This window comes from Mus pahari, chromosome 2 (genome assembly GCF_900095145.1).
Source record: "Mus pahari chromosome 2, PAHARI_EIJ_v1.1, whole genome shotgun sequence".
Lineage (NCBI taxonomy): Eukaryota > Metazoa > Chordata > Mammalia > Rodentia > Muridae > Mus > Mus pahari.
In genome coordinates, this window is record NC_034591.1 from 63,110,319 (window position 1) to 63,121,511 (window position 11,193).

Sequence of the window (11,193 nt, forward strand, 5' to 3'; positions counted from 1 at the left end):
GAGGGACATCTGGGCTGTTTCCAGCTTCTGACTATTATCAAAAAGGCTGATATGAACATAGTGGAGCATGTGTCCTTGTTGGAGTATCTTTTGGGAATATGCCCAGGAGTGGTATAGTGGGGTCTTCAGGTGTACCATGCCCGTTTTTCTGAGAAACCACCAAACTGATTTCCAGAAGAGTTGTACCAGCTTTCATTCCCACCATCAGTGAAGGAATGTTCTTTCTCCAGACCATTGCCAGCATCTGCTGTCACCTGAGTTTTTGATCTTAGCCATTCTGACTGGTATGAGGTGGAATTTCAGGGTCGTTTTGATTTTCATTTTCCTGATGACTAAGAATGTTGAACATTTCTTTAGGTACTTTTTGACCATTCAAGATTGCTCAGTTGAGAACTTGTTTACCTCTGTACCCCATTTTTAATATATTTCCAAAATTCTGCCAGAGAACTCCTATAGCTGATAAACAACTTCAGCAAACAAGTTAGTAGCATTTCTCTACTCAAAGGTTATATAGGCTGAGAAAGAATTTAGGGAAATAGCACCATTCACAGTAGTCACAAATAATATACGATATTTTGGTGGAACTCCAACCAAGCAGGTAAAAGATCTATATGACAAGAACTTCAAGTCTCTGAAGAAAGATATCAAACTTCACAAGCTGGAAAGATCTTCTATGCTTATGGATTGGCAGGAGTAACATAGTAAAAATGGCCATCTTACAAAAAGCAATCTATAGATTCAATGTAGATTCCATCAAGATTTCAACTCAATTCTTCACAGAAATTGAAATAGAAATTCTCAAATTTATCAGGAATAATATGGCTGCAGGATAGCAAAAGAAAACTATTCTCACCAATAAGAACATTTCTGGAGGAATCCCCATCCCCAACCTCAAGCTATACCACAGAGCAATATGGAGAAAAACCATATGGTAATGGTACAGATGCAGTCAGATAGATCAATTGAATAGAGTTGAAGACCCAGAATTAAACCTACACACCTATGGTCACCTGAACTCTGACAAGAAGCCAAATCCATCCAGTGGAAAAAATGCAACATATTAAACAAATGTTGGGTCAAGTGGGGGTTGGTATGTAGAAGAGTACAAATTGATCCATTCTTATATCCTTGTACAAAGATCAAGTCTAAGTTGATCAAGGAACTCCATATAAATCCACATAATTGAAGAGAAAGTGGGAAAGAGCCTTGAACACATTGGTACACGAGAAAATTTCCTGAACAGAAGAACATCAATGACTTATGCTCTAAGATGAACAATCGACAAGTGGGACCTCACAAAACTGAAAAGCTTCTGTAAGGCAAAGAACACTATCAATAGGACAAAATGGCAATCAACAAATTGGACAAAGATCTTTATCCACCCTACATCTGTTAGGGGACTTATACCTAATATATACAAAGAACTCAAGAAGTTAGAATCCAGAGTTTCATTTTGACAGCTAAAACAACAAAATTAGAGAAAAATTGGTATGGTTAGAAAGATGGTAATTTCGTCTGCAAAGGTCTGAGGTCACCACCCATCTCCTTCTGGTTCAATCTGCTTTTGCTGTGAGATCTTATCCAGCATATATGCAACCTGCCCTTCCATCTACCCTGTGTTCTCACTGCTGCCTGTCTATCACAACCACCAAGAAAATGTCAACTTCTAGGCTTTTCTCATGCTTTGGGATGGTTCTGACGTGTAGGTAAAGTTTAGAAACATTGTCCAATGTAAATATGAGAAAACTTCTATAGAGCTTATCTCCTTATTTATCTGCACATTATTAATAAGACTGAGACAATCCATTTGAAAAACAACAAAATATTATTAGAGAGTCTTTATGTAAGAGGCTCATCATGTATGCTTGGTACAGGACACATTTACAATCTCATTTACTGTTTTCAGTACTCACTTATCTCCCTTGCAATGATTTTGCTTTCTTATCCAGTCTTCTATGGTGTTCCTTCTTGGCCAATGTTCAAAAAGTTCTGAAATGGGCACATTAGTGTAGCATCAATGTTTCTTTGTCCATTCACCTATTTCTAAATTGGACTCTTCTCTTATATCCTTTATGAAATGAATGGCATCAGACTACTTCATAATCCTAAGACATAATTGGATCCTTCATTCTCTGTTTTCATAAGTAGTTTGACGTCTTATGGATTTTTCTCTCCACCTATCCTCTTAGAATATTCCTTCTCCTTTTCTCTGCCTCTGCCTCCACCTGTGCCAGAGTTGCGTTTTTCCTTAAGTTTCTGCAGTATCTTCTGATCTTTTTCATTCAGTACATTGTTGCTAAGGAGGCATGCCTCGAATCTCAGTCAGTCTTTTCACTTCACTCCCTACTGACCTTTAATAAGTTTACCTAGCCTTTATGATACAATCCAAACTATTCACAATTGCTGAGAGGGTGTTTGGATCTTCTGCTCCTGTTCTTTGCTGTTCACGGGTCCTCCCATTCCCATAGCTCTATCAGCCATTGGAACACTGAAACCTAATCGTATATGCTTTGATGATTATGCACACTGTTCATGTCTTTATATCACTGCATAGCTTTATAGAAAAATAGTTCTTATTAATACTGAGGTAGATCTTACACCTGCAACTTCAAGAAACTCTCACAAAAATATCTCCCACTACATTGATAACCTCTATTAAACAGCTTTGAAGACAAATGCCAAGGAAGAGGGCTGAGTCCACAATAACTCATCCTTTAGTTCACCACTCATGTGTATACTAAGCAATTTGAATTGTGAAGCAATTTCACAGAGAATGTTAAGAAAACCTAATATCAGATGATCGAAAAGCTTGCTTCCTGAGTGTCATGGTCTAGGTAATAAGTTCCACAAGGGAACAATGAATAAATAAGTAGCATTAATTATAATCTAAATAATACTTGATGACATAGAATACTGAAGTAGAATTACACTTATTTTTTTAAAACACCCCATTGAGGTAATTCAGTCCCACATTTAGTAAATTCTTAAGGAGGTAATTAATGTTACATTGTTATTGTGTTTTCTAAAACAGGGTGTGCTTATTCAACTCTGAGCTATGTGGTGCAGTTACAGAAGTAACATGTAAGAAGTTGGTGGCAGTAAAGTGTTCAGCTTTCCCAATCTCTCCCAAGGTGATGTTGATAAGCTACACTCTGTAAGAAACTAAATTTGACCCACTAAAGTGTATTTTATTGATATAAAATCTACCTGAAGTCTTCAGTTCAGTTAATTTTATTTATTTAGACAAAATGCCAAGTCAAAAGTCATGGAATTTTATCTTCTTACTTTCCATTAACTTTATAGGGTATATAGTCATACAGTCATAGATATTTAATTAATATGCTACAGTTAGTTTTGTCTATTTTAAATACTAATGTATAATTATGTTGTACCAATGTGCTTCCCTTGGCATATTATTAAATAAATTCTTAAGTAGTACTTTTGTCTATTTTTGAAAAATAAACGTACCTTCAATAAAGGCCCTGTACAATCTAAGGTATTTGTTTATGAATGAGAAATAACATCTGAAATTGTTCATAAAATTTAATAGATTTAGACATATGTCAACACTAAAAGCATATGCTAAAATAATTGTTTTGTGTAAATATTGTCAGATTTCTTTCACAGAAAATCTATAAACACCTGATATTTATAAAAATATTCATTTAAAAAATCCATTTAGAGGCTAGAGAGAAGACTCAGTGGTTAAGGGCAGTGACTGTTCTTGCAGAGATTCTGAGTTCAGTTCCCAGCAACCACATGGTGGCTCACAAACCATCTGTAATGGGGTCTGATGCCCTCTTCTGGTGTGTCTGAAGAGAATGACAGTGTACGTTAGATAAATAAAGGAAAATTCAAAAATTAAAAATTCATTTAAAGCCACTTGGCCATTGTCTGTCTATGCAAGGTATATGGCTATTTATAAACTGTCAAGGCTTTTATAAAATTTCTATTTTTTAGAACAAAATATTTCCAGTGTGTGAGTCCTTTTAGAAACTAAATTACTGTTAAAGGCAAGCACTATTATGACCACAGACACTTCTAATAAGTCTTCATACTATTGAGTATCACCTTGATACTGACAAAGTTGATGTTAAATTTAAGACAGGAGCATGTCTTTCAGGAATCAATTGTTTGCAGATTCTTGCACAGAAAGGAAACCATATTTCCTCCGCATAACAGAGAGAAGGAGATTTGTATACAGGTTGTGAAGTCTTTTATTGTGTTTCACTGTGCATCTAAAACATTCAAATAAAATGAATTGAATGTGCTGAAAAATATGGCATGTAATGTTTATGCTTGGAGTATGACCATAGTCCCATTAAGCAAAGATATGGCTAGCTTTGTGCCTAGCACAAGAACACAGAGCCAGAACCGGAGTGAGTTCCAGCTTGACTATACTGTGTATCACACTATCAATTCACTTATTTGATGATCATTTTCTTGATTTCTAAAAGGACCATTATTATGTTTCTGAATTTTATAAGCATTCATCTTATAGGTTAAATTGAAGACTAAATTGATATTTATAAGATACCTAGTCCTAACTAATGATAATTGTTTTGTAAAAAAACAATTTCTGATCATTTGTGGCTGTAGTGTATAGACTTAAAGGTACTTTTATTCATGTTCCTATTTAAATGTTTTTCTTATGGTGAAATGAAAATGATTTTCAAACAAGGCAAAGAGAAACTGAATCCTAGACAAAACTTTTGTCTAAATTTGCTTTCCTTTCCCCATGCTGTGACCAGAAAAAAAGGCAGAATATAAATGAAATATTTTTGAGTAAGGAAAACAAGTAAGATCAAACAATGATTCAGTTTAAGTTAGCAATAACTTTCAACAATTCTTCTCATGCTCTGGATAGACAAAACAATTCTTTTCGGAAAGAACAAATATTGTGATGCCACAAGGAAGTGATTTCATGAGTTTCAAGAGTGCAGTAACTCGAACATTTACAATGAGCCATCCCTTTGATAAATACAAAGCAAATGCTGAGAAAGGAGAGGAGACTTGCCTCGAGTTTTATACATAGGGAGTGGAGGCACAAATGAGGGTACGTGTTCCTGACTCTCAGCACTTGTATGCAAAAGGAATCATTAAAGCAAAAATAAAGTTGTCTGTAGCAATGAGAGTTCATTAACATGACTCAGACAGTGAGCATGACAGGCAGTGCCAAAGAAAAATCAATTGCCATTAGAGGAATAGCAATCAGCAACCAGTAGAAATGGGGAGAGGACTTCGTTACTGGTCTGCAAATGATTGAAGTGTTGTGAGGTCTGTCCAGAGACTGAACGATGACCTTCTCTTCCTCCTCTGTCACATTTCAAGATCCTCAATATACAAAATCACAATCATACAGGACTGCATTTACAATCTTTCAGAGATTTGTTCTAATCATCTGTGGTATTCAAAGTGTTATAAATGGGTGTGAGTGTCTACTGATTTGCACTCATAATTTAAGGCAGACAGATCTGGTACCCAAGAGAAGGAGTCACAATCAAGTGCACACACTGAAGGTGATTGCTTAATTGTTAATGTTATACATAAAGAAAGTTTTCTTTGGGAACTAGTGATTGCCATAGTGGACATCCTGTTCAGATTTGTGAAACTGAAGAGGAATCAAGAGCTTTTCAAAACATCATATATGTTTATTACATCATTTCAGGAAGAAAGGCTCATTCATAAATGTCTATCAACCCATAAACCAGGAAGCTCTAAAATTTTGAGGAAATGTCTTAAAATGTATTCCCTAACAACAGTTTGATGTGTTTTTGTGTGGGTTGCCTGTTCTCACTCTGCAAGCAATTACACGCTGAATAGCAACTTTTACAATGAAGATTTATCTTTCAGGCTGGCACAGTACTGGCAGAACCCTTCTACCCTCCATTTCCCCCAGCAGAGGCTGGTATACTTTAATATAGAGCCTGTAGTCAATAAGCTTGAAAGATTGGTGTGTCCTCGCACACAATAATACGAAGTTTACCCAGTTCCAACCCCATGCTAAATGTTGCCAGATGCCGTGGATAGGCATCTCAATGAAATAGAGCCACAATATTCATTACTTGTCTATGAATGCCCTACACCACAGTGAGTAGAGACTTTGTAAAAGAACTTTGCTGTATAGATAAAAATATTCACTATGTGACCTTTTACATAAAAATGTTTGCTAATTTCTGCCCTGAAGAAAAGCATTCTAAAATTTAGTAACAAGAAATTTTGTTGACAGTCTTTCATGCTCAACATGCTTAGCAACTCTAAAAGAAGATATCACTCTCTACAGATACGTGCAGATTTCATGACTCATCAAAGAAAACTGTGCAGTATAAGGAGACCATTTTGGAAAGGACAGTTCATGAAAGTATGCAGAACAGTTGAATACTGGATACTCACCATGACTGAAACATCTACAACAACTCCTGTATCCACAGACCAGGGAACATCATGGAAGTAAGAACAAAAATTATGTATACACTGGAGGACCAGAAAATCTGCCATAAGATCCCACCTTCTAACTTTGGCAGTGAAGTCACACATATGAAATATCAACAATATGGCTACTTGAACCAGATCTGAACATTCCAACACTAATTAACCTCTCAACATAGATGAGAAAATCTCATGGGGCTCTCCCCTTAGATATGGAGCTACAAGCAATTAATAAAGCCTGAGAGAGAGAGAGACAATTAGCCTTCCCAGAGATGTGTGCCCTGAGTAGGAATACAGTACCAAGTAGTCAACCCTAGATACATACAACACATTCTGGCAACACTGAATGAATGCAGCAGCTTGTATTTATATGTTCCCTGGTATATATATATATATATATATATATATATATATATATATATATATATATATATATATATATATATGTAACAACATTGGTTAAAGAAGAAGCCATGAATTTGCAAGGAGGGGTTGAATATGGGAGGGACAGGAGAAAGGACAGGGGGTAACATATGATAAAATTATGTTTAAAAATTTAAAACATATATCACTACTTTCAAGAGAATATTTTGACTTTTGGATAATACTAGACAACGTCAATTGTAATGATACTTTATGAGATTACATAGAATTTGTCTATCACTGCTGACAAACATGTGTCTTATTGATTCTTACTAATAAAATCACTACTTCACCAGGTAAAACATGCACAGTAAAATGATGCTCAAAGATATCCTCTGGGTTACAAGAGGTTCTGAAGATTATGACAGAAGAGAATATTAGTGACAATGAGATAAGACATAGAAGGTTGCTACTACTTCTGATAATATTTTTAGACATCTTATTATTATCTCTATTTATTGGAATTGAGAAAATATCTCACTATTTCATTATGTAAAATAATGGGCATGAATGTCAAAAGGCTTCAATAATTTACACTGTTAAAGAGATTATATTTGTAAAGATATGTGACTGCCTTGACTTTTATAATTTACTGTATGATAATCTACATTATTAGGCAACTGGAGTTATGAGGATTGTCATAGGAATTAGCAGTTCATGTTCTAAAGGCCATATGGAGACTGGTATTTTAACTTGGAACCTTTGCCAGTGTATTTTGTTATTCTTTTTTTTAAAACACTTTTTATTGGATATTTTCTTTGTTTACATTTCAAATGTTATCCCCTTTTCAGGTTCCCCCCAAAACTCCCTATCTCACCCCTCTTCCCTGCTCCTATGAGGGTGTTCCCCCACCCACCCACCCACTCCCGCCTGCTTGCTCACAAATTCTCCTACACTGGGGCACTGACCCTTCACAGGACCAAGGACCTCTTCTCCCATTGATGCCTCCTGACAAGGCCACCCTCTGCTACATATGCAGCCAGTGCCAGGTGTCCATCTATGTGTACTCCTTGGTTGATGGTTTAATCTCTGGGAGCTCTGGGGGTCTTGTTGGTTTATATTATTGTTCTTCCTATGTGGTTGCAAACCCCTTCAGCTCCTTCAGTCCTTTTGTTCTTTTCAATAAAATAAATCATTCTAGAAGAGGCAATTACCCTTGGCTCCACCCCTCCTCTACTAACAGCCCCGACTCTACACTTGAGAGTAGGGATTTTGATTATAGCAGAGTGGGCTTTCCCAAATAATAGGAACATAGAATAGTCCTTCAGGTGCACTGAACTCAAAGTAGGATGAGACTTGAAAGACCCAAAATATACTTGATCGCTAGATTCTCTACTCTGAATGATAAACCAGAGTGACACTTTAGTGACTAGAGATTAATTCTGACTGATAGTCAATAGCTAGTAATATCTCTCAGAGGACACAGATATGACATATAGATGTGCTGTTGTGACCCATTTAGAAGGAAATATTCATTATGTTTCAGGTTTTCCATGAGATGTGTAGCAAACAGTTCTACAAAACCAAGTCCATTCTAATTGTCTTCTCATTTAAGTTTGAATTCGTTTTAAGTTGTGAAAATATGTTGTTTTGCTTGATATAGATTCTTGGAAGATTTATGTAAGAATTAAATGTAGATGACTGATTTTCCTGTAGTTGTCAGGAATGCACTTTGGAGAAGAGAATTTCTGAGTGATATTCTTCCTAAAATATCCTTCCTCTTTAAGAATTTAGTTTGTGTGAGGAAGTGGGGAGAAACTTGGAGGATTAAAGAGTAAACCATAATCAGACTATGTTATGTGAAAAATAATCTATTTTCAATAAAAGAAAATATTACATTTTTTTTAAGAGGAAAAAAATATCCATAGCTCTTATATGGTAACCATGACTCTTTTAAGAAATGTCTGCTCTAGCTAAAATGGTGTACCAGCCTAATACAGTTCATAGAACCAAATTTCCTCCACTGTAGCCTTGTTGCTACTATTTCTTGGCCCTATTCACTGTTTGTAAATCACACTTCATTTATGCAGTTCTTTTCTTTTTAAATTTTTTATTAGATATCTTCTTTATTTGCATTTCAAATGCTATCCCAAAAGTCCCCTATACCCTCCCCCTGCCCTGCTCCCCTACCTACTCACTCCCACTTCTTGGCCCTGGCATTCCCCTGTACTGGGGTATATAAAGTTTACAAGACCTAGGGGCCTCTCTTCCCAATGATGGCAAAATAGGCCATCTTCTGCTCCATATGCCACTAGAGACACGAGTTCTGGGGGTACTTGTTAGTTCATATTGTTTTTCCACCTATAGGGTTGCAGACCCCTTCAGCTCCTTGGGTAATTTCTCTAGCTCCTTCATTGGGGGCCCTGTGTTCCATCCTATAGATGTCCACTTCAGTATTTGCCAGGCACTGGCATGGCCTCACAACAGACAGCTATATCAGGGTCCTTTCAGCAAAACCTTACTGGCATATGCAGTAGTGTCTGGGTTTGGTGGCTGATTATGGGATGGACCCCTGGCTGGGGCAGTTTTTAACCTTTCATCTAGACTGGTTTAGTTTTTACCTGCTCAATGAATTCATCCTTCAATATTCTGATGAAAAATCAAATGTTCTAAGTGTGATTATCTAAGTGTTCATGTTCACTAACCTTGGATGTATGTATACACACTCACTTTTGCATGTTTAGCTCTGTGTTGGTATAGTCTGCAATCTTACTCTTATTTCTTATTTCAACTTTTCTCCACATGTAGCCTTGTTAGTGTCAGTGATGGACAAGCTCATAATGATTAAATTTTTTCTTATTGTTATGCAGTTCCATAAAAATTTTCTCTTCTTCCCCCACTTTCTGTATGTACTTATAAAGAGTATGTACACTATGCTACATAGGTGTGTCCATACATGGGGAGGCCAAAGGAGTAAGTTGAGTCACCTGCTTCATAATTGTCTGAGGGAAAAGTTTCCCACTGAACTCAGAGTTCACCATTTCTTAGCTTGGCTAGATAAATGCCAGAGATCTTCCTTTGTTTGTCAGGTTGAGCACCCATGCAAGTCATGATGATACAGGCATGCACAGCTACACCTATTTGTTGTTTGTTTTGGCATGGGTTCTCATGATCCAAACTTACAGCTTAATATTTGAGTCACAGATTTTTCTTACCCACTGAGCTATTCTCCTTTCTAGCCCATGATATTTTAGCTAATAAATTCACTGGCTTATTTTTATATATCTGCCTTTCCTCATTTTAGTCAAGTTGGAGAATAAGAATAAAGAAAATATTGCCCCCCACACTCTCTGTTGGAGGTAAAATTTCAATATATAACAGACTTGTGTAAAACTATTGACCTTCCTGCCTGGCCACACACTCAGATCAAGGAAGGAATAACCAGTATGAGTGTGGCTACTTTTTGGGACGGGTACTAATTATACACTTGATCACTAATACATATATGGGCAGTTCTATTAGACTTTATGGTTAATATTTTAGAAAGGCATGAAATTCAAAAAGGGCTTGTTAAAGAGGATACGGGAGGGACAGTGAGGGAAACTGGGGACAGGTATATTCATATTTTGTTATACTCATGTATAAATTTTTCAAAAATATTTTTAAAGCTCCAACTTTAAAATCTTACATTATTTTATCTTTCAGACATAAAAGGAAGAATGGAGATAATTGACAATTATGATATTCATAGTAAAGTACTTTGATTTTCTTCTTTCTACACATTTAAAATTCATTAAAGATAGCGATTAAAGTATATTGATGTTTCCTCAATTCAGTATATGTGGTTCTTCTTTTCCTTTTGAAATGACATTGTGTTGTATACCATATATTGAGGTCACAATACAAGTGACTTGTGTATCTTTTGATGATATTTACCTTTATGGTATTGTTAGTAAAAATGTTTCAAAAATAAACATAACATGTAAGATTCATTTGTTGGAATTTATTTCCCAGGTATTATTGTGTGTGAATTTAGTTTTCCTCTGTTTGTCTGATTATGTTCTAGGTTGAAGGTATATCATTATAGGATGCATACACACACACACACACACACACACACACACACACACACATATCACACCACACACACACACTCACACACACACGCACGTATAATGTGTATAAATGCAGTTTCTCCATATATATGTACTCTGTAAAACTCCATCCTGTCTTAGCAGCTAGAGCCTCTTAACTCATTAAAAGTAGAAGAAAGATTAGAAAGTATTGATCCAAATTGATGTTATGAATGTATTGCAAACCTATACTTCATTGAAGAGAGATCCCAGGGGGTGGGGTGGGGAGAGAAGGGGGAATAAAGGGGAGGGGGGAGAGAGAGATAGA